This window comes from Lonchura striata, chromosome 3 (genome assembly GCF_050655825.1).
Source record: "Lonchura striata isolate lonStrDom1 chromosome 3, ASM5065582v1, whole genome shotgun sequence".
Taxonomy (NCBI): Eukaryota; Metazoa; Chordata; class Aves; order Passeriformes; family Estrildidae; genus Lonchura; species Lonchura striata.
Genome location: NC_140705.1, coordinates 98051388 through 98070703, shown reverse-complemented (window position 1 = coordinate 98070703; position 19316 = coordinate 98051388). Strand labels below are relative to the sequence as shown.

General features: G+C 43.2%; 1 pseudogene across 1 annotated transcript in view; it reads left to right on the top strand.

The window, feature by feature from the left end:
- Positions 1-11916: 11916 nt before the first annotated feature.
- Positions 11917-19316, top strand: part of LOC146768029 (calpain-2 catalytic subunit-like) — a 39692-nt pseudogene continuing 32292 nt past the window's right edge. The window contains exon 1 of the transcript XR_014954185.1: positions 11917-17949. The product of XR_014954185.1 is annotated as a calpain-2 catalytic subunit-like (transcript). The remainder of the gene's footprint in view (positions 17950-19316) is intronic.

Below are 19316 nucleotides of genomic sequence, written 5' to 3'. Positions count from 1 at the left end.
TGATTTGGTGGGGTTTTTTTAATGGTAGATACAAACTGTTCTGTTTTTGTGGTCGTTTTTACATATTTAGGATCTTTCATCTGTAGTTCTCAAAGGTCCTTGGCTTCATGAGAGTATCAGTTCCTGAGATCTGTAAATTTTGTTGCTGTAACACTCAACTTTCAGAAAAGCTCATCTTCCAAGCATTATTTTGAAGTCTCACTGCTTTAAATTTAGATCACAAGCCATCCATCTCCTGAACCTCAGAGATGTACCACAGTTCAAGGCAGCCTTGGCAGAGAAGCACTTAAGCTATTAAACTTATATCCACACTCTGTATAATTGAATTGTCATATATAAAAGCATATTGTTGATGCTAAAATTGTTTTGTAAGCATGGGATGTCCTTCCTGAGACAATATGCAGTGAAAACCAAAATTTGTAATGAAAAATTGCCAATTTTGTTTAATGTACTGAGAAGAACACAGGAATATTCCCAGAGATGATCAGCCTGTCTTCTAAATCACAGGTTACATAAGAGATTTGTGCTGCCAAATTTAGGATTAGAATTTTCCTCGGTACTGCTGAATTCTTACTATATACAGTCCTTGCTGTTCCTTTGTGTGTTTGTTGGCCAGAACTATTACTGAGCTAAGTGTAAGCAACATTTTGGTGCAGAGTTTGAAGACAACAGATTAGCTACATAATGTCACTGTGACTGGAGAAGCCAATCAGCTGAAAATTAAACAGCAGCTATTGAAGGGTCCTTGTTGTGTTAGGGTGTTCTCCCATTCATTCCCATGTTGTTTTAGTTTTTTAACCCTGCTCTTCCTGCTGCAGAAGCTGGAGAAAGGACCATCCAAGAATGATCATTTGGCAATACTGTTCCAAAGCATTAAGACTGTTTTAATTGTTTACTTATAGAAATGTGGTGGTTTTTTCCCTCTTTTGTTCTTTCTGTTCCGTCATCAGCAGAAAAAACAACCAGAAAGACTTTGTCTTCTATACAAGGGCATTACTGACCATGTTGTGCTCAGTTTTTCTTGAAAATGGACCAGACTAAATGTTGCTTTTTTTTTTTTTTTTCCAAAATAAGAGATGTGCAGGTTTCAAATGCTAAGTCTGTTGTTGCACCTGCTAGTTCTGGCATCACTCCTATCATCAGCCCATCTCTCTGCAGTGCTTCAGATTGTGCAAATCTTCCAGTTCTGCTCTGCCTGTAGATGCTGAGGCCATGACCCTCTGCCAATCTCCCCACAGTCCTGGGCAAGGACGGCTGGTTCTTTTGTATTATCAGTGGTCATTAAAGCTATATGCAAAAGTTGAAACACAGCTGTTCAAAGTAGTGCAATGAACCACGTTGCTTTATTTTCCTAATACAAAGCTGTAAGTTTCCTAGATACACAAGTTTCCCCAGCATGAGAGATTCATTATTCATTGAAGGATGATAGCCAAGAGACAAGCTCTTTACATCTATAATGACAAAATTTAGTTTATGATAGGGTCTCTATGCGGTGAATAAAATTCTGAAGCTACCAAAGTCTTTAAAATTCCCCTTGACAAAACTGCTTTTCTTGGATTGGAACTGGGCTTCATGATTTCATGTAAGTATATCAAGCCTAAAGGATGTGCCTTTTTCTGTCATTTGCCTTGGCTGTTGAAGAATCCAAGAGTGGTTTTCGGCACTGACCTACCAGTTGCTTAATAGAACTGTCTATTCAATGAGCACTGGTTCAGCATGGGGACATGAACATACCTCCTTTGCTTATGAGTTTCTCACAAGATCACTGGTTTAGAAAATAAATAAACATGACTAGGTGCAAAAGGGAATAGTGGTACCAGGAAAACTCTCTCTGAATATCATGAGAGAATGACAACATTGCTGCATCACAGCTGAAGTTTGTTATTAAGCAAAAGTATTTTTGCTCTCCCAATCAGCAGAGCTGGTTGGACAGTGTGAGAAAGCCTGATTGCAGCGCTTAGAAAAACAGACCCAAGTGTTTTCGTGGGGGTTATAGCTGTGCCTCATGTGAAGACCAGTTGCTTTTTAACTGCTTGTCTTCCTCTCAGATGTGTGCTTTTATGGACAAAGCTGTCATCTGAAATTTGTCAGGCACTGGTTTTTTATCAACTTTTATGGGAGGGGCCCTAGTTCGTTTTGCAGAACGTGTGTTAATTGTGTCTGGCTAATGCAGAAAATGCAAGTGCTCTGTTGACAGGGAGTGCTTACTTCTTGCACTTAAGGGCAACAGAAAAAGCTGTGTTCAAGGATCCTGGAAGAATCTGAAATCTTGCCAAGCAACTGAATAAAGGAATGGATGGATAAAGTATTCTTCATGTGGGTATTGCTAGTAAAAAGTTACTTTGTTACATGGTTCAGAAAGACACTACTGACATTTGATTTTTTGCCTTAATGCCATTTGTGATGAACAGTAAGTAGATTTTTCAGACACTGGTGACTCAATGACCAAATACCTACCTAATTAGGCAGCCATTTTCAGACTGGCTTTCTAGTAGAAAACTTCTCAAAACCACTCCTTCCTTTCTGTCCTCTCTTTGCACTAAAAGATGCAAACTGAACTTTGCAATGTTAGTGACTCATTAGGCATCAGCGCTTCCAGCTAATGCACTTGCTGTGTGCTCATCTGCCAAGTGCCATTGGGAAAACAATTGTTGAGGAGGGTTTGTTTTCTGCAGCATCACGGTGCTGATGATTCAATATCAGTATTGTTAACTGTTTCAGGTCACATGCAAACACACAGAACTCCCATTTGCCATTTTCTGCTGGCTAATGGGTCCCATCACATGCATCTTAAATATATCGTTACCAGCTCAGTCTCCAGGAAATCATTACTTGCTGTTGATTTTTGGTTGCTCCTTTTGCTGCCATAGAAGGTAAAGATTTTAAGTTGATACAGCTCCCAGATTGTGTCATGGATATTTACAGTTCTGATATGTTTACTACTGTTCAGTAACTCAGCAGTGCAAATAAGACTAGGTGTGACAAAAGGCATGGATCTCAGGGAGTTGGCTTCTAGCCTGGTCTAATTGTCATATTTTATTGATTAAAATATTTAAATGCTAATTGGATTAAGCAAAGACTTTACTTTGACATCTTACATTGTCTTTCTGTGGGAGGCTTTTGAAAAAGTGATGACATGACATTTCAGTGATGAATAGCCTTCATTTTTATGGCTTTCAAAAGCATTGTTTCCTAAAGGATGGGAAGGCAAGCATACTGATATAAGGGAACAGTTCTTCTACTGATTTTCAGATTGGTTTGGTTTGTTTGTTATTAGAGTTCCAAAGAAATCTTTGAAAGATCAGGCATATTTTGTTTATACAGTGATGTCAGCCTGAGTTTGAAGTGAGCCTGAAGCTGTGACTGAGTCGCTCTGCCTTAAAATAGAACTTTGTTTTTGCTGCCTTGTCATCAGAATATGTGAAATATAAATTCAGAGACTCACCAAACTAGCACATTTCCCAGCCTATCTTAGAAATAGTGGCCAGGTAAGTAGATAAGTATAAATTTACATAAATTTGGTAGGGCTGCCCTGGAGACAAAAGAAGGGGGCATCATGTACACAATCCATGTGGCATCCTGCAGTGCTGTTGTGGAGGCTCCAGGCAGAGGAACTCCTGGCAGTAGCTAAAGAAAAAGGTGTCTGCTAGTGAGGGCAACAGAATTCAGGTTGTAGAAGTCAAAGTATTCAAATTTAATTTCTATGGCAAATTCTAAAACGTTACAGTGAACTGTGTGAGTGAATATTTGAGGCTTCTAGGAAACCTTTGTAGAGAACAGCAAATGAAATTCATTCTCAAGTTTTTGCTGCTAATATTCACAACCCTCCTCCCCCCAGCCACTCTTTTTTTTTGGGATCCAGATTTCCTGGGTAACATACAAGCATTTGTTACTGGTGGACTTTGAGTAAGTGCAGTACTCATAGTTGCACTAAGGAAAAATAGATGACCAGGTATTATGACACATGAATTAAAAAGAAAAAAAAAGTTTTTAAAGACTGTCATATTCATTATAAAAAAGAAACCTTTAAAAATTATTTATCTTAGCTGAATTAAAAACAAATGGTCATGCAAATATTAAGGTTAAGAACCAGCTTGCAATCTCCATACTTTTTTATTCTATGAAATATTTCTGAAGATTGTGTTGTTTTGGTTTTGTCTTTTTGAGAAACAGGTGGGGACCAGGGACATTTTTTAAAGTTTATTCTTACTTAAGCAAATAATTAAAAGTTTCAAATCCTTTCCAGTATAAGGCTGTGTATGGCAAGGTCATGAAGATTCATTAGAGGTGAATATATAGGTTAGCCAGGTTTTGACAAGTGTGCTTGCCACATGCTAGCTGTGAAATGCAATTCTATAAGCACTGTTCAACCATGAAATGCCAGGACCAGTAAAAGTGTGTGGAACACAAGTGCACACTTCTGTCACTGACCACTCAGTAAACATTCATTTTCCCTTACAATCCCACACCAGGTGGATAGATCAGAACCACTCAGCTGATTTGTCCAAGGCTGATGAGGAAGTTGGTGTCAGGTTGGGGTAGGAACTGACTGAAAAGAGCTGTGGCATGTGTAGTTTGCTGGGAGATGCCTTGTCTCTGTGTGCCCTTTCCACGTGCAATCTTTTGGTACCTGTATGACCAGGGCACAGTAAGACAGGAGTTTGACACAAGAAGTGTTTTAGTGAAGGAGTTAGTTTGAGAAACCAATACAGCAGAATTTTCATATGGGATTTTTTCCCCTCAAGGTCCATTCAAACAGTTTTCCATAACATTTTATGTGTGTGTGTATAAGATTCATTCCAGTATTTAGTACTTTGGGCTGTGCAGCTGTTTCATTTGTGTAAACATTTCCCCTGTATAACTGGTCAACTTTCAGCATTGATTCAAGTTAGATTGGAATTTTGATATTTATTGAACTTTTCATACATAAAACTATCAGTTCAATTTGTTCTTACTTGAACATGTGCAGGCTGTTATATATTATCCCGGTTCTGCCAAAGATTAAGGCACATCCAGCTTGTTGTAGGGCATTTGTCAAGAAGATGGGTCAACAGGATTACAGAGCTTTGAAGAACAACTATATCTGATGAAAGTACATTTGCATTTGAAAAATGCTGTATTCATAAAACTGGTAAAACAAGGAATACTGAATAAATCAATAATCTGATAGGGAAAAAAACCCACCAAAATCTATAGAGGATAAGATTTTGATTCAAATTCAAATTAACAGTCAGATTTTGACACACTTCTTAATGCAGTAAAGTACCTCTTTCTCCCAGGTATTTCTCCTCATTTGGTTTAGAGGTGAAAATATCTAAGGGTAGTTAGGGACTTAATTCCCATTAAATTTATTTCCTTAAGAATGGATGCTGGCATCAAGCTGTGTAATAAGGTACTGCACAGTATGTGTAAGGTACAAAATGTGGCATATCAGAGCAAGTAGTATTTTTTATATACCATCAGCATCTGATTTACTGTTACTGCAGGTTTCTTTCCAGAAAAAAATTAATAAAAATGCAGTTTGCCATTAGTGGGTATATAGTGATACAATAGAAGCTGATTTTTCATATTACCTTGTTGGTTCTGTATCCCCTTCAAAAAGTGGAAAACTGCTTCTGAGCTGCAATTTCTAGCTAGTGGTAAATAAATTGTCTTCACTGGAGGAATGAGGCAGCCTGTTAACTCGACTGAACTTTTTTGATATGTTGAAACAGGCTGAACATGCAGAACTGATATATTGCATGGGACTTCATTGCATGATACAGTGTATCATTCAGCCCTTCTCCAAGCGGTTCTAGAAAATTGACTTCAGTTAAGGATTAAAAATGTTTCTTGAGGGCTAAACAAATACAGGTTTGTTCTCTTCTTTGGATTCTGCAGAAGGCTCCATAACATTTCTATGTATTAGAGAGTCCTAACTTCAAGATACAGAAACATTTCTGTGGAGAAAAGGGGCAGTTCTGGAGGAGAATGTCTCTCCAATGACATAAATCAAGGCATTTTTTAGAAAGCAACCCATAGGACCCTTTGAAGTGGGGCTGAATCCTCAAGAGCAGGGCTTAGTGATCCGAGTCCTCAAGGATGTTTGGTTATCCAATTCTCCATGACATCTGATTATTGCCTGCATGTCTTTGGGAATATGTAGTTAAGTTTTTCTTCTGTACACTTTGTTAGTATGTGGGATTAGTTGGTTTGTTTTTGATTTCTTGTGTGGGAATGAGTAGGTGGTTTTAGACTCTGACAGTAAAATGTTACAGTGGCATTATGCTGCGAACAGTGAGAGAATAGCTCATCTGTTTTTTTGTTGGGTAGCTATGAATTAAATATTTTTATTCTCTAGCAGGAATTTTAGGAGATTGCAAGATGTTAACAGAACATGAGAACAAAGCTGTGAAGTAGCTGTTTCTCTGATAGAGTTTCTCCAAACATAACACAAACACCACATATGGAAGCTCTAGTGTCTGGCAATTGTTTTTACTGTTGGTGCTGTCAAAATGTTGGAGTCTGTTTCCATTTACTTCTTGATCAGCATGAGAAATTTCTTCCTTGGATTTGGAATCTTCTTGCAAGAATGCAAAATAATCATAGAACATTTAGGGGTGGAAAAATCCTCAAGGTCTTCATATCCAAACTTTGACCAAATACCACCATGCCCACTAAACCAGACAACAAAGCACTAGGTCTGCTTGTTTTTTGAAACACTTCCAGGGAGTGTGACTCCACAACTTCCCTGGGCAGGCTGTTCCAATGCTTAAAAATGCTTTCAGTGAAGACAGTTTTCCTCATATCCAGCCTGAACCTCCCTTGGCACAACTTCAGGCCATTTGCCCTTGATGCTGGTGACTGTCCTGCTGTTGGTCAGCACTGAACAATAGAACACATATGCATCCATTCAGTGATTTGTTAAATCTTCAGTCTGAGTTTAATATTCTAGAATATTATGTCTGCACATAGGTTCACAGCAGTATCATTCTTAACTTTTGAGAACAGCTCTGAAATGCACTTTTGTGAAGATAAACAGCAGTGCCCATCTCAAGTCTGACTATCCCACTAGTGAATTAGCCTAAAATTAAGCCCTGGAGCGCCTCTGTCTCCTCAGTGGATCTAGCTGCAAATGACTTCACCAAGGTCATGGGATCTGGGTCCAAAATCAGCTTTGACAGCTCGTACTTATGGAGTAGCATGGAGCTCCAGGCACATGCCATCACATATGAACACCAAGTAATGAAGTGAGCTGTTGTGCGAAAAGCATTTGTTTAATGCTTTGAAAAACCAGTAAGTGTAGTACTAATGAGGAGTACAGGGCTGGGAATACAATTTATTGTACACCACCATATCTAATTTGACAAAAAAGGCATTCAGGTCTATTCATAATTTCCTGTGTACTAGTTATCATTGCTATATTCTTTGTACAATTATCTCCCAAAGTATTTTTGTTTAAAAAATACTCAGCTGCTGTTACAGTTTGGATTATGTGACTGCTGTGGCAGTTCTGGGGTGCATCCAAAGAAGGCATCAGGGAGTCCCAGTCCCATTTGTATAAGCCATTGAAACACATGCCTAACTTTCTGCAGCTCAGCTGTGGCTGAAACCATTTGCTACTCCTCTGTGGCCAAGCCTATGAGACCAGAGTTAAAGCAACACCCACTTACTTTAATACATACTTTAAACATTAATACATTTTACAATCTTCTAAGGTCAACATATGAAAACCTTACTTTTTTCTGTATCTGTCAGCTAAAACAAAGAGATCTTATTTTACCAGTGTAATCTATTTCCAATGCATCATCGGCCTTGCTGTCACAGTCATAAAGCAATCTCCAATATCACAGTCCCTTTGTTGCAGTTATAGTAGGAATAAAGTAGGGTCACTGGCAAGTGCTGCTTTTGGGTCTTGGATATATGAACCATTTTTTCAAGTGTGGGGAGTATGCTCATTATTTGATAGTATTATCCCCTTCAACAGAAAGTAGAGCTCCTCTATTGTGAGAAATCTTTTTTTCTACCCAGAAAGAGGCACCAGTCTAGAAGCTACAGGTATTCTTGGTTTGTTTGCAAAAGTAATCTGTCAAACCTAGCAGATGCCCAGCAGGGCCATCAGCAGCTGCCAGTAAAATATGTACTTATGGTGGTTAGGTCTTCACTAAGCAGACCACAGAACTTACTCTTCATACAGGCCTCAGCTTCCTGCCAAGTCCTGCCCACTGAGAGGTCTGGGCAATAGGAAAATATTCGCAGCATGCCCTTGAAGCTATTTCAGTTCAGGGTGAGATGCCAACTCCTCAATTAAGTACTTCTCACACAGAACACCCTCCTGCCAATCTTTCTGGTTGCAGATGATGGCAAGTGTTTTGTGTGCAAGCTTTCAAGAAGTCTGACTGAGAAATGCTGTCACAAATGATAGCATTTCTCTGGCATGAAACAGCCCTCCCAGTAAAAAGCTGCAATTTACCATATAAATTACAATAAAATCTTATTATGAAAACTGTAAAAAAAAAAAAAATTGAGATAATATTTGTTACTGGTCTAAGCAAATAGCAGTCTATCATTGGCACTGTTCCTGTTGTCTGTGAGCGAGCCTTGCCTGCTATAAGAAGGAGAAAATATTCTCAGAACTTGAGGTGGAGATGGAGTTTCACCCGTGTACCTTGCAGCTGCTCCCTGAAGGTCACCTTTCTTTGTCAGATTGGGAGGCAAGGCTGAGCTTTCTATCTGCCAGTTTTGTCACGACTCAAAGGAGGCACCTGCAAAAAGAAAGGATCTAAGTGCTGAATCCTAGGAGGAAAGGTGATGTTTAAACAAAGTAGTGAGCAGAGGGGATTTCTGTGCCAACTAAATCTGCGGGGTTGCCTCTGACCACAGCAGTCTAGGCATAAATCAGAACGAGCAAACGCTGAGCTCCTAAACTGTGGTCTTGAAGCTTGCATGACTTCCCAGCAATACTGATAGGAGATTCACTACTGCATCTGAAACAGAGCCTAGTAGCTGTAAACAGGGTCCATGTAAAGGTATTTTACAGCTGAGATGTTAAGGAGCTGAGAAACGTAATTCCCTCCAGTTTCAGAATAACATTACCTTCATAACATTGTGAAGGATGGAATGCCCAGGAACAATCATCCAGCTCACAAAGATAATAAGGTGACATTTTAAATGGAAATTTTATTTTGAAAAACCTTTTTATTCCTATAGCTGGGTATTCAAGTTGATTTTATTAATCTAGTAAAGCACTACTCTAGTATTCTGAATGTCTTTAATATATTTGAATTCCAATTGGCATGTAAGCGTAGCTTAACAGTAATCAGGAATCAAAAATAAATTGACTCTTAATAGCAGCTATGTTTTTCTAGAATAAAATATACACATTAGAAATCTGAATAAATACATGCCATGTTAAATGATTGTGTATGAAAAGAACAGTGTTGTACTGATTAGCAAAATGAAGCCCCAATGTAATACAAAGACTATATTCTGCTGCAAATGAACACTACATTACTAGTCAATGAGAATCTAATTCTTTCTGTGAGGTAAAAAAAATGTGGAAATGGAAAACAATAAATGATCAAAGTCAGGAATTTCCATTTGCTGTATTAAGTCACAATTAAAACTCTGATACAAATTATAATCAGTTTATTTTGAGGCACAGTTTATGTGAGTCTGGATTAGAAACAGGATTTTTGCTAAGGCAGATAGGTATATTTTTTGCATATTCCAAGTCATTCAAACTGACAAAGATTCATGTGGAATAAGTACTGGGGCCATGCTGTAGCTAAGCAGTGTGTACACAGAAAAAGTCTATAGCTGAAGGTGAGAAAAAAACAAAGTTCTACTGGTTAGAAAAATAAATTAATTTAAATTGCATTCTATCAAATAAATGTAGAAGGCATTTCAGTTGTGGAAGGATCCAAAGATCAAGCCAGTGAATGTAAAATTCGGATTAAGCTTTTCAGATTTCAGGTAGAGATCCTTGGTGTAGTTTGCATAGCATTTCCATGAGCAATACTTGTCCTGTTGTCATTAATTTCAGTGGGGCTTGTGAATACTTGAGGTGGAGCAACAGCTTTCCAGGCCATCAGCTTTTAGCTATTTAGCTACAGAAATAAATGTGACTCATCCTTGGAGGAATCTACACTGACCAGTCCTGGACTGCTTTATGCCACAGATACAACAACTTTCACATTTCCTGCTCCCCAGACTATCTTCTTAAGAAGCTACAGTTTAACATATGCCTTTAAGAATGAGTGTTTTCTTTTCTGGTTTACCTCCCTGGCCAGTAACACCTCATAGCAATTTTTTCCCTTTTTATTATCTTCACTATTATTTCCCTCTTTATTCAACATGGATCCAAGACTCTGAAAAAACAAATATTTCCATAAAGAGCTGCACAGTAAATAACAAAGGGTAGTAAGTGGTACTTATATGGGGACAGCCTGTCAGTATCCTTGATGGTCATCATCTCATTGAGACCTTTATCAAGACAGAATCACTAAGTGTACATGAAAGCACAGATGAGCTTTTATAGGAAAGGAAATAGTTAACTTTAGAGCAGAAAACTCTGCTGTAAAGGAGTTTGGATTATTTGTTGGATTATTGGTTGGATTATTGGTCATAATCCAACAAATAACCCATAAAGCCCAAAGAGACAAAGAAATTTGCCAAATGGGAAATACAGGTGTCCATCCAGGTTTTGTAAAAAGCTTTAATGAAAAAACCTGCAGTTAACTTGTACAGTTAGTTTGAGGACACGGTTGTACTAAGAGGAAGTGGGGGTTTGCATCCAGTCCTGCTCTTTCCCCCTACATTCAAGAAAGTGAGAATTCTTCTCTGCATGCAAATCTGTGACTCGGGTACGCCCTTTCAGGAATGGAAATGAAATCTTGGAAACAGAAAAGAAGGATTTAGAGACACTCGGGAAAGGAGATATGATCAAATGAAATGCAATTGGAAAAAAAAAAAAAAGAAAATTGGGATATTTCTTGATTACAAGAAAATGGTTTGAAAAATGAGGGATAGGGAAAAGGACCAGAACGTGACAAAACTAACATCACAAACCTTGAAATATCAGGGGAAAAAATTAAGAAGGAAGAGAGAACACTGAGGGGAAGATAGGAGTGATGGGACTCTTAATCCCAGGGTCGTGGGTTCGTGCCCCACATTGGGCGCCAGCTGCCGCGCTCCCGCCCCAGATCCCTGTCCTCAGCCCCGGCTAGCTCTCCTTCTGGGGCGAGAGGGGCGATTGAGGCACCCCCCGCTGCTCCCAGCTGGGGTTTGGAGAGTGCCTTTGTGGGTTCCGGGCAGCGCTGGCAAGCCTCGCGGTGGTAAATGAAGAGCGGATCCTGCTGGGGGCTAAGTCCGAGTTTATTGTAGCCCAACGGGGCCAAATATTCCAGAACGGTGCCTGCCAACAGGAACGAGCACAAGGTGCTTGCACTGGCTTATAAACTGTAAGGGAGGGGTAACCGGTAACCAATAAGGATAGAAGTAGGGAGTGGCTCCTGGATGGGGTGATGCACATGTGGACCAAGGGGAGAAGGATACGGGAGGGGCCCCAGGTCCTCGCCCAATCACCCGGTGCCCTGAGTAGAAGCTTCTGGATGGATGGGAAGGAACACGAGTGACAGACAAGGCACCTGGGAGGGGTAAAGGGAAAGACTGTGCCTCTTCCAGGGTGATGGATAGATACTGGAAAGGCGGGAAGGGAGGACAAGGCAGGAAAACTGGGGATAAACCAAGTTGTACATGGGGGTACAAAGGAATAAACCAATACATAATATAGTGATAATAAAACATACAAATAATGCAACTCCGCAGCATATATACAGAAAAAAACAAAAATTTCAACAAAGTGAAATCCATCCAAAGGCATGGCATGCTAGCAAGTGCAGGGCTATGGACCAAAGCCTGCTCCTTTGATCCCCCTTGAAATTGCAAGATTTTGTTTCTTCTCCTGGAAGGCGGAGGTGAGCAGGCTCAACAGGATGAACCCTTGTGCCTCACCAGAATGTAACAGGGAAAGCCAGATAAAAGGTAGGAGCACCTCCCCTCTGGAGAGAGTCTGGGAGAAGAGGGGTTTTGCAGTCTAGAGAAGGAAAGGCTCCAGGAAGATCTTGGAGCACCTTCCAGTTCCTAAAGGTAGCTACCAGAAAGCTGGAGAGGGAATTTTTGCAGGGTTTGTAGTGATAAAGCAAAGGGGAATGTATCTTCAGACTGACAGATGGGAGGGTCAGATGAAACATTAAGTAGAAATTCTTCACTGTGAGGATGGTGATGCTCTGGAACAGGTTTCCCAGAGAAGCTGTGGATGTCTCATCCCTGAAGTGTTCAAGGCCAGGCTGGATGAGCCTTTGGGCACTTTGCTCTAGTGAAAGGCGCCCCTGCCCATGGTGGGGGGGTTGGAACAAGATATAATTCTATAATTCAATCAGATTTTAATAATGAATTTCAGTTTTTATGTTTGGAAAGAGGCTGAGGACAACCCTTTCTCTGGGGGAGGCTTGGACCAGGTGGCCATCCAGTGTGCCCACAACTATTTGATTCTAGTGGTTTGTCACAGCACTTCAAATCCAATTTCAAAGATTGAGTAGCAGCAGCACGATTTATTTTGTGTAGAATGTGATGCACAAGCACCATCTAGAGGCTATGAAGGAGATGATGATGACTAGTTGACTACAGCAACAGCTGACAGCTGTATTATAGGAGGAAAAAGTTTTAAGTTCCCCATGACTCAAACACTGCTGCTGAAGTGGAATTAACCTCTAGGGTTAATAGTTATAACAACTATTCTGACTTTTGTCGCCTCTGGGATTTGCATATTTTTGCCTGGCTCTTCCTGCTTTCCTTTCCCTTTCCCTCTTTCTTGATGATAGTAAGAGAATGAGGGGGAATAAAGAAGAACCAATTAAACCAGAAAAATGCATCACCTGAATTTCAAAGAAGAGTCTGAAAATTCCATGCAGTCAGGACTGTTCTGTATATGGGGAAATCTTTAGAAGAAAATAACTGCCAATTACCCAGCAGTTTCGGATATGTTTCTGATATAGTACATTAAAGAGAAAAAGGAGGACTCTCCTGTACTGCATCACTTGGCTGATGAGGATTAAGTCTGCTTCACTGTCCTGTAGACCCTGCAGCACAAAACCAGATCAGTTTCACTCTGAGAGTTCATCTTCTCATATTCTAGATGTATGGGTTCCTACCCACCCTATTACTGTGAAAATGGAGTGACTATCAACAGGAAGACCATTGGGAGCTATGAAAGTTCCTAAATGTTTGTCTCTTCAATTATTGTTTTAGAGGTTGCAGTATTTTGTCTGAATGTTTGGGGTGGGAAGGGTTGCTACAAGAAGCCTGGCAGTTTCCCTATTGGGAAACACATCTAAAATTGGCTCTGATACTTCTTGGTTGTCCTATAAAAGCCATGAAATTGTTGGTGCCTGAGGAGGAGGAAGATGATATCCTGTAGAGGCAGTGCCTACACACTACATGTGAGCTCCACAACATGAGTTGGGCTGATCCAGAATGATGGTTCAGTGCTGGGAAGGAAGCTGGGAAGGATAGCTGGATTTTGCAGGATGACCCAGATCTTTCTGACACCTCCCACTGAACTGGCCAGGGCTGGAGCCAGCTTGTGACATTGAGGAAAGCTCAGTACCTCTCCAGATCCCAGCCTCAGACAGGAAAGCAATTCCCTTCCTCACGAAACATCACTTCTGCTACTGCAAGCCTCTTCCCCTGGGAAACCACCCTCATCCTAATGAGGAGGGGGCAGTTCCTGGGAAGGAGAACCGGAGCCCAGAAGGTGCACGGGCCCATTCCTCCCTTCCTGAGCTGTTAGCCATTTGTTCCCCAGTATCCATGTACAGAGAAAGGACAGAGGAGCAAGAGAGAGGAGGGATGATGTAAAACACAGCAGCTCTGAGTTACTCACAATTGCTGAGTGTGGGCACAGGGAAGAAGAAGCCCATCCTGCCTGAAACTCCATGCTGTGAATGGCAGCTGGATGATCCTTACCAGGAGCCAGAATGAGCTGCTGCAGCAACAGCTGAAACCACTCACTTGCAAAATGGGAGTTGGTGACTTCTTTGAAGAGTTGCAGGTGTGCAGGAAGATTAAGAAGAAATCAGATTTCTTTATCCTTCTGAAATTGCTTGGTTTTAGGGAGACAGAAGTGGGTAACTATTGGTGGAACTGCTGCTTTCACTTAAGAGCATTACATGGGTCTCACAGTCAAATGGAAGTTACCTCTTTCTTTAAAGAAAAGTGGCATATTGTGTGACTATGTAGAAAATGAAGGAATTGGCTGGCGTAGTGCTCAAAAGAACTACCCTCAAACTGTGGACTCCCATCCACATCTGCTGCTGGGCTGGAAGTGGAAGCAGTTGACTTACCTGGCTGCAGAGGACTTGGTGTGTAGGGGCTGTATAGATGGCTGCTGGGACAGCCAACTTCCCAGATAACAAGATAAATTCTGTATTACACCAATATAGCTTTGTCCTGTCAATAAACCACATGGGACAGCATGGTCCCTATATGTTTGGGACCAGTCTAACAAGCCTGGCTGGCAAATATACACCTTACCTACATTGCCCAGGTAACTCTCCCCCTGCTTAATTGAATCCTTGCTGGTCCAGTTTCTTTCTGGCTTTGTTCCCTTCTGTTCATCTCATTTTCTGTTTGGCTCAGTCTCAACCCTCATTGTACCACAGAGACTCTAAGAAAACTCTGGTATCTCTGAGCAGAGCAGCCACGTAAGAGTTCTTGCTCACACTTGGTCTTGATTGTTGTCCAGCAGAGGTTCTCAGATCCAGCAGATCCCTGTGTGGTCTGCATCATCTATGGGGCACATAAGAGATAGCTAAGAAAAGCAAAGTAATTATATGACAAATTTTCAACCCAGCCCAAACTTCTGCATCTGCTGGAAAATAGTTAGAGCAGAAGAGTTCACAAACCAAAACTCTGAGTAAACACCATTGCTTTGAACTCTGCTTTCCTTTAACCCTGACTCTTGTAAAACCTGAGAGAAGCCTGACCTGTGGCAGCTGTACAGATTCGAGCCACTGTGTGGAGCCAAAGAAACACTTTTTGAGCAGCTCTCCGGCTCCCAGATCCCTCACGTTAGGATGCAACACACCCACTGCCAGTTAAACTCCCAGGTGGTGAGGGGAGGTGCTGCTGTCTCCTGGTCCAGGAGATGGCCTTGCCTGTGAGACAGTTCAGCAGTGCTTAACAAATCTAAACAGCTGAGCAAAACCCTCCTCCAATGCCACTCTGTGTCCTGCTCGAGCTTCAGCACAGCCGTGCTGGAGACCTTGGCTAAAAGCACACCCTCAGTTGAGTGCATGTAACATTACTGGATCTGCTTCCAGCTTTCCAGGTGTGATTGATTTCCCATGTGCTGCTAAAAATACCAATATTCCCTTTATAAAGAGAACCTTTCTGACCTATAGGGGACAGGAGGTATCTTCAAAGCACAGCAAAGTTGGACTGTACCTTCCAGGTTTGGACAACTGGGTGAGATCAGGGCTGTCTTCTTGCATGGCCATGATCTACACAATGGGTGCTGCTCCAACCATTCATGTCTAACTTCAAAAAGATTTTGGGGGCCTCCTCTGCTACACTGGGAACTGAATGGGCAATGCTTAGCTCTTTTTCCTGTTTAATGGCAGTGACTTCCCACGAACTGTGCAAGTAGGACCTGTGCTGAGCTTAGGAAGAAGGATAATAAATTATGAAAGTGCAAAACTAGCAAGCAAATGGACAGTGGTACACAATGGTTTGGAGCACCATGTACCAGCAATGAAGGAAAACTTCCCATCACATCTCAGCAAGTGGTACTGCCAGTAATTTTAGGTTCTTTGAGCATTTTTCAAGCAATAGTGTTAATTTTAGTCAGATAGGATGGCTCCAAACCACTGTTGTCTTTCATGCATCCAGGACTTCAAAAACTCTGCAGAAAGAGGTGCCTGCCCTTCCAGGGCAGCTGGGCAGCCACTGTGGGCAGTGGGTGCAGCATGAAGGGCTCACAGCCTCTGTGTGCAGCCCAGGGAACACTGCCTGGCGCCAGCACATCCTAAGTCAGAATTAAAATATGAAACAAATGGTTTGAATTCTCCCTCAGAGAGTTGCTGTTCTATGCGGGTGCCAGCAGCAGTGTTTCAGCCGTTCTTGGCAGCAACTCGCTGCCAAAACAGAGACACTCTCTCCCCCCACACTCTATGTGTGTGTGTGTTTTGGGGAAGCTTGGGGGGACCTCGCTGTTTGTGGTTTGGGCTGTGCGGGGAGTGCAGGTGGGTCCACACCAGCAGTGGCAAAACGTGTGCTGTGGTGAGCACCAGCAAATCGAGCTGTAGGTGACCTCTGTTACCTGCGATGTTCACAGCTGTAACCAGGTGACAACACAGGTACAGACGTACCTTAGTGGGATTTGAGCCATATTAGGTTTTCCCTTCTTTTGTTTTTGTTTGGTTGGTTGGTTGTTGTTGGTTTTTTGGTTGGTTTTTTTTTTTTTTGGGGGGGGGGGGTTGTTGGGTGGTTTTTTTGTTTTGATTTTTTTTTTCCCCCTAAACGTAGAGAATTGATATGGGTAGTACTGGCTTTTAGACGGAAAATACCAACTTCTTTGAATTGATGCGTGCACGTGGCAATAGGCGAGCCAGGAATGGCGCAGGTGTGAAGCTGATGAGGTGCCCAGTGAGGCAGAGATGCTCCTGCACGGGGCAGCGAGCTGGAGGGGCCGGGAGGAGAAGCTTCTCCGTCCGCGACTGCCGGGACACAGCGACTCGAGCCAAGCCGGGGCTGCGGCGGGGCTGAGCAGCCGGGCGGAGGGGAGGGATGACAGGCGGGGCTGGATGTACCGGGCCGGGATGCTTTGTGCCGGGCGAGCCGTTCTGTGCCAGGGATGGCGGGGATGTCGAGGATGGCGGAGGCGCTGGCGAAGGAGCGGGCGGTGGCGGCACGGCCGCGCTGTGCCCTACCTGGAGCAGCGTTTCGGGCCGCTGCTCCAGGAGCGCCTGCAGGAGGGGCGACTCTTCCAGGACCGCTCCTTCCCTGCCGGCCCCACCGCCCTCGGCTGCCGGGAGCTGGGGCCCCGCTCGCACAAGACACAGGGCATCGTCTGGCGCACACCACGGTAGGACGGCGGGGGAGCGGGGGATTCCCGGTAGCATCTTTCCACAGTATCGCCCGGCTTCCTCCTTCCCTCACCCCCTAAATTTGGGTGGATTGGATGGTGCGGGGGCGGCGGGTCGGGGCGCGGCTGCCGAGCGCGGTGCGAGCCCTCCCCTCCTGCAGCATCGCGCCCGTCTGGTGCAGCTGCGGATGCTCGGGGCACCGCAGGCTCCCCTTTGCTCCGGGGACAGCCTGGCAGCGTGACTCGCTCTGCCTGGAAAACAAACAAGTCAGAAAAGTAATTTTCCTCTCCGTCCAGAACTCTCCGTGTGGACAAATCGCTCTGGGTAAGCGCTTGGGGCTGTCTCTTCTGATAACTCTTTCCTCCAGCAGAGCCATGAGTTAACCACCGTTTATTCCCAAAGCAGCCCCGCCAGCCATGGCAGCCATGGGGTCAGGTGGACTCTCCAGGCACTTCTGAAGGACCTTGGTGTAATCAGTGGTGGAGAAGTAATGGCAGAGGAGTGTGTGCACATGTGTGAAAATGCAGTGCACCTCCTGGCACAGCCTGTGAAATGAGCTGGCTTTGGTCACCAGCTCCAGTTCTCACTGTGCTTGGTGTGTCTGGTGCCTGCACCCACTCCTGCCCTGCTTCGTCTCTGTGTCTGTGGTGTTCAACTGCCGAGGTCAATGGTTTGGTTAATTTGCTGCAAGTGTGGCCTTGCTCCCTGCCTCACCTGCAGCTACACGTAATGCAAGGCCTGTTTTGTTCCCAGGAGCTGTGTCCCAACCCCCAGTTCATAGCTGGCGGAGCCACTCTCACGGACATCTGCCAAGGGGCCCTAGGTAAGGTGGGGTAGAAATCTGAGTTTTCCATGGAGGTGCTGCCCCAGGGCAACATGGTTTATACACAGCTGTAACTCACTCTAATACCTCCTTTTGCATCCTACCACCTCCATTCATTTCAAATCAGACCTTTCTCACCTTTCCTTGGCATTTGCAGGTGGGGACTGTGTGTGTGGTTACTGAGCTCGGCCTTTCTGAACGCACCAAGCAGGGGTGGCACACACTGATTTCCTGATGGTTTTTCTGATCATGGCCTGCTCCTTTCACATTCAAACCCATGTGTCTGAGAGCAGCCTGACTCATTTCTGCCTTTAACAGTCTGCTTGGAAGAGCACTTCCTTGTGTAGCAGGACTTCTCTTTCTCCAGTGGGAGAGAGTTCTGCTGGGCTGGAGGAATCTCCTGAAACCTGGGGAGATGTTGTAGAGAGAAAAGAAGTTGTGTGGCAACCCTGCTGGTGCCAGCTCTCCAGGAACACAAAACTGGGGTGTTTCAGGAGGGATGGGCCAGCCTGTGAGCCCTCTGCTTTTGCCAAGGCTTCTGCTCAGTTTGTGCAATGGCAACCCCTCGGTGGGGCTCTCCAGGGAAGCTCCGGGAGCTGCAGGGAAGTGCCAGGAGACAGTGGGGAGCAAATGGTTTAGCCTGGCTGAGAGTGAACAGCTATCCCAGTCTGGAAGCCTCTCTCCTGCCTTGCCTGACAGAAGGGTTTTAGGTGGAGGATGTCTGCAGAGATATGAGGAGAAGTGAAGTGAAGTGAAGTGAAGTGAAGTGAAGTGAAGTGAAGTGAAAGCAGTAGGATCCTACTCCACTGCTGTAGTGAGTGAGAGGGGTTTGGATTGGACAGACAGTGTGGTTAAGGGAAACTCTCGCATAGGAAACATTAATAATATGAACTGTGCTGTCCTGCTGTACTTTTGTACTTGGCAAAGGAACCAAATTCTGTTTGTTTGCTTTCAGATATTCACCACATTGCATCTTCTTAGTTTCTAGTCCCACTGCTGCTATATGTGGATTCATGTCCAAAAATGTGACAGGCAGAGAAGCTTATATTTTATGCTTGTGTTTTCATTCAGACATTTTTTAGGTTAGTGCTTTGACAACCAGATGCAATTTGTATAAAAAATCCATGACAATAAAAATAATTAGATTATAAACTCAGTTCTTGTGTCCCAATATCATTGGTGGTGTGGGTCAGACTCTGTTGTGCCTTGGGTTGTTACCACATCACCAGCTTCCTTCCTGTGCTCTCTCCATCCAATACCACGTCTCACACCATGACTGCTTTGGCATGAAGCATGTCCCAGTGTTTAAACACATGTGCCAGACATCTGTTATCTCTTTTTTATTGTGAAACTTTCTGGTAAGAAGT